Raw genomic sequence first — 5,224 nt, forward strand, 5'->3', positions numbered from 1 at the left:
TGATAAAAAAAACCACTTCCTTTTTTCCTTCAGATTTTGAAAGTGTGTTTGCTTAACACCTGACTGGCAAAATTTTGAGATTTGACTTTTATCCAAAGGCTGTTTACTTTGAGTGTAAGTTTTGGATTTCACGGTCCGCCATTACTCACGTTCAAAATTGACCGATTGGACCTCAGACGGTTGGATCCAGGGAAAAGTGACGGTAGAGGCTCACTAGCTTAAAGTTTCAGCGTGTGAACGCAGCTTATTATATATGCAAAGCGTGAGTTTAAAAGTCTGAAAGCCCAAACCCCCGTGCTGCATATTAATTCTGCGGCGTACACACGTATTGCATTCTTAAACAAGTGAGCCTTTGACGTCATTTTCTCCTCGATCCAGCTCTCTCAAGAACATAATGTTAGTAATGGCGGACCATTAAATAGGAAAATTACAGTTAAAATAAAGAGGTGTCTTTTTGAAATCAAGGCTTAAAACGTGGGTCACTTAGTGTTTTGTTGACATAATTTTGAAATCCAAAGAAAAACATGAATTGATTTTTTGGTCACAGGGGCACTTTAACACGATGGTTACTCGTTATTGCTCCTCCATCGATTGAGTTGAGCGCTCTACAAAATACGTTCTACTCAAAGAAATGTGCAATATATATCACTGCAGACAGTGTTGTTTCGGCCTTCTGGGTCTCATCAGTGCAGTGCTGATGTCTGGGATGTAGGTTAAACTTATAAAGCCACCCCAAATGTCCCACACATGTGGTACATCTAAGCCATGCCAGAGTGCTCAAATTAGCGAGCTTGTGAGCATGCGCAATTGCTAGCGGCAATGACTCATCCCAGTAGAGTGCTCAATTTGGACATGAAAGCAAAAGCTTTGTAATGCCAAAGAGCTATATATGAAGTTTGAAAGGACCAAGGATGGACAACCCCTGGATGACATTTTTCATTGGGAGAAATATATGTACTTCACAGCAATCTTGAACGTCTGTAGGGAGCTCGAGAGTGCTCGATAGTAAAAAGACTAGAGCGTGAATATAACGAAAGTATAAAGAAAGTAATCGAGTCAACAAATGATCTGACTAGCCATCTTATTACTAACTAGCTTCGTACCGCACGAAATGTGCGACACTCTTCAGATAAAATAGCTGAGTGAAGAAAAAAAAAAAAAACACGGAATCTTCACTTAGGTGAAGATTCCGTAAAAAACACGGAATCTTCACTTAGCTATTTTATCTGAAGAGTGCCGCACAGTTCGTGCGGTACGAAACTAGTTAGTAATAAGATGGCTAGTCAGATCATTTGTTGACTCGATTACTTTCTTTATACTTTCTTTATATATATTCAGTCAAAGATCGGCTGATGACACTCGATTTACTCAGCCTGGCTCACAGAATGCCATTCTGGAGAGAAACGCGCAGATAATAATAAATTTCTAACTGGATTTGTCAAAAGGTGGCTGCGGAAATTGTGAAAACAAGCCAATTCTGCTGCCGTCACAATGTAAAAATAAAGCCACCCTCCCAACCCCTGTGCTTTGGTCAGACAACTGCCAATCATCACCCCACGCCACACTGTGGGTTCACTCTAATTGGTGATCAAAAGCAAACTATCATTCAGGCCTACAATAGTCCAGGAAAAATTGCCAAGGCATCCTACACTGTAAAGTCACACTTAACAAGGCCACAAACTCTAAGCGCAGTTAAAGTCTCAAAGCAGCACCCCCCGCCCCCTCCCAGCCCTGTGCTTTTGACACACAACTCAGAGTTAGAACTGTCCCTGGACTGTTTGGCTACGCCCGTGCTCAAGCGAAAACTCCAGCGGCTACCTTTTAGCGAATTCGCTCAGATATATATATATATATCCAGAAGGATCCGAAAGGATTCACAGTCCAAACCTCGAGGACATAATTTAAAATTGTTGTAGAGAACGAGGACGGACAACTTCGAGCGAAGGAAAATATATACAGTAAAAATTCTTAAAATGATAAAAAATTTAATAAAAAGACGTTTCGGGCTGTGACCTTCATCAGTTGCAGTGCAAGTGAATAGTAAATTACAATTTCCTTAAATAAGTTTACAGTATAAAAGATAACATAACATTACAAAGATGATTACATAACAGGGCGTGATAACACATATTCGCAAAAAATTAACAAGTGATGAACAATCGGTAATTACTACGCGTGAAACCGATGACAATACGAAACGAACCCACGGGGAAAACCAAACCGAAAGATAAAATAAAAGAATACAAACATACAAATAAAATGAAAAAAGAAGAAAAGAAAGGCTGTCGAGTCCACTGAGAATGTCAAGGAGCCAGCGTTAAAAACAAAAGGGCGAGAGTCAAAACAAAATTCCCAATCAAAGCCCCCGAAACCACGCCGCGACAGGGCACAAAAGGCGCCCCGAACCGGGCCCCCAAACAGCAATACCGTAACAAATTCCCAGATGGGGCCCCCCGCCCAACTTACATGTGGTCTCTACGTTAATTGTAGTTTATTCTTTTTTTCGTGTGAAATTCCTGACGCCTATTCAAGCCAAAAGGTGCCAAAGAAAACAACTGTGCACTCCAATATGCCTCTTTACTGATAAGGAGTTTCTCGTTGATGCATGAGTTGTTGACCTAATTTTCTTTCATTATCTGATTCTTTTCAATACACTATCAGTTCTTCTTCTTTACCCATTTTTAAATTTGGTTTGTATGATTTGTTTTCTGCTTTACTTTTCATGTATTCTTTAAACGTTCGGCAGATATTAATTTGTATGTCTATTCTCTGTGTGTGTTTTGCGACCCAATGTAATTTTATTTTCATGCAATTTCACTTCCTGGTTCTTTCATTTTCTAGTTATTTTAGGAAGCCAGTATCCTTTATTTCGTTCCTTTGTAAAATTCCGGCATTTTTGTGCTTTTAAGGATAGGTAAAAGTTTTTGCTGTTCATCTCTTTCTCCCTTTCAGATACCAAAATATTTCTTTGATTTGTCTTCCACGAAAATGACTCAACCTGTGTTCTGCCATTCTGGCATGTTTCTTTAACATTGCATGTCAAATGCATTAATCTTCTCCACGATATAGACCCCCTTTCAATTAATTCTCAATCTGGCGGACAAAACAATAAGACTGCATGTTTTGCATTTGAAAGGTTGTTTCTCTCAGGGGTGAGAACAACCATTGTTTTTTCCTCCAGATTGGGAATTACTGGAATGGGGCTATTCTTCCCTAGCGTCCACCAATCAATGTGACTTGTTGCTAATATGTAAATGCAAGCATTATTCGCTCCGACGAAGGGCTAACGCTCGAAACGTCAGCTTTCCAAATCTTTCACGGTGGTTATTCGACCTTTATCAACTCGTTTGATAAAATAAATTTCTGTTCAATCTCCCACCGACGCGTTACCACAGATTCTTTAGAAACTAAAATTTTGCTTGACCGTCGTATTCCTTTCACCAGAATTTTTTTGTTTTTTAATTTTTTTTTACATACATTAATTAAATACAATTCTAAAACATCAAATTACACTACTTACAATACTGCATTTACTAACACTTCATTACAATACTTGTCTAATGCCTATCTAAATATTATGAAATTAGGATTCCATGTACAGGATCAGGATTCCATGCACAGCCAAATACGTACAGTGCTAACAACACACTTCAAAAAACAGATTACGGGTTACGGTTCAGAGCCCATGCACAAATCCCACTTCTTATTACATTTGTCCATGTTATTAGTATTTACACATATAATCCCTTCCCGTTTCATACTTAATTTTTGCCTTTAACTTAAAGGCGTTTATAACAGGAGGAGACAGATTTCTTCTGCAATCCCATATATATGATTTAGCGACTAGTATCAAATAGTTTAGTAAAGGGCAATTCGCGTAAATAATACCAATCATGACATCTTGCAGAGTAAGGTGGACGAATTCTCTGGTCAGTAGGAAGAAGAAATATTCGAAATCTTTCCAAAAAGGTTGCACAAGGCTACAATGAAAAAGGAGATGGTGTGGAGCTTCCGGTTCTGAGTTAGAAAACGAACATTTATCCTCTGAGATGTAACCTATCTTAAATAACTTTGTTTTAGTAAATAGCATCGAGTTAAGGACTTTGTACTGAAATGCTTTTATGTATGGTTCAAAGGACACCCTATGGGGTAGCCAGAAAACCTTTTTCAAGTGATCTTCTGACAAATTAAAAGTTTTCCTCAGATGTTGAAAATTATTTGGAAGCTTGGCTTTTGAGTTTTTTATTAATGTGTAATAGTCCTTAGATTTCTTTTTTAACACATCAAAGTCTTTGCCCTCTATTGTTACCAACAAAGAAATTTCAGAAGGAGTGCTTTCCTTGGTTTTTAGGTGTAATGGAACGGAGTGGCGAAGTCCCGCCCAAGTTAAAAAATTCGTATTACTCATTTTGCTTGAAATAAACTTGAAAGAGTTTGTGGTATCTGTGTCGAATAAAAGATCGTTTACAAAAGTTACGCCGTTTTCAAAAAGAGTTCGATAGAAGATAGGTTTGTTGTTTATTCGTATCTCTTTTCTTTTTTTGTAGTACCATAAACGTCCCGGAATTCTGACCACCACTGAAGTAAGTCGGAATAAAAGAGGGAAGGAACAAAATAGTCTGTGATATCGTAATTGCAATAAAATAAAAGGAGACCTCAGTGACGCTTCAATAAAACTTGTAGATAGCTTTTCCAAGCACCGTCATTTTCTCCAAAGATTCTTTTCAGCCAGGCTAGCCGTAACGATTTAATCATACTTTCAAGATCAATCATTTTTAGTCCGCCGTTCTCGTATTCATTTATCGTGGACAGTCTTGTTACTTTATCCGTTCCTTTCCATAGAAATTTAAATAATATTCGGTTCAATTCTTGGACGATTTCCTTTGGAGCCGGCAGAAGCCACAAAATATAAACAAATTTAGGAATAATTAAGGACTTAATAACTGTCACTCTCCCATAAACAGAAAGACCTCTTGAAGACCAGATATTTACAAGCTTTTTGACGCTGTCCAGCCTCTCGATAAAATTCTTTTCATGCAGTAATTTAGTATCATAAGAATAGTACAACCCAAGGGCTTTGATTGGTTCGCCGCTCCATTTATAATACCAAAGGGTTTTGAAAAATTATATCTTAAGGAGCCAACCCACATTCCTCCAGTTTTAGATGTATTTATCTTAAGACCTGACAGTTTCCTGAAAACATCCAGGAGGTTGAAAAGGGTAT

The 5,224-nt window shown here is 38.0% G+C and overlaps 1 protein-coding gene across 2 annotated transcripts in view; it reads right to left on the minus strand.

The window, feature by feature from the left end:
- Nucleotides 1-3,441: 3,441 nt before the first annotated feature.
- LOC138010911 (adenosine receptor A2b-like) overlaps nucleotides 3,442-5,224 on the minus strand; it is a 47,415-nt gene continuing 45,632 nt past the window's right edge. For both annotated transcript variants that reach the window (XM_068857927.1, XM_068857928.1), the window contains one exon: nucleotides 3,442-5,224. This exon is cut by the window's right edge and continues 8,256 nt beyond it. The gene's annotated coding sequence lies outside the window, so the exon portion shown is untranslated.

The sequence above is a fragment of the Montipora foliosa genome, chromosome 7, assembly GCF_036669935.1.
Source record: "Montipora foliosa isolate CH-2021 chromosome 7, ASM3666993v2, whole genome shotgun sequence".
Lineage (NCBI taxonomy): Eukaryota > Metazoa > Cnidaria > Anthozoa > Scleractinia > Acroporidae > Montipora > Montipora foliosa.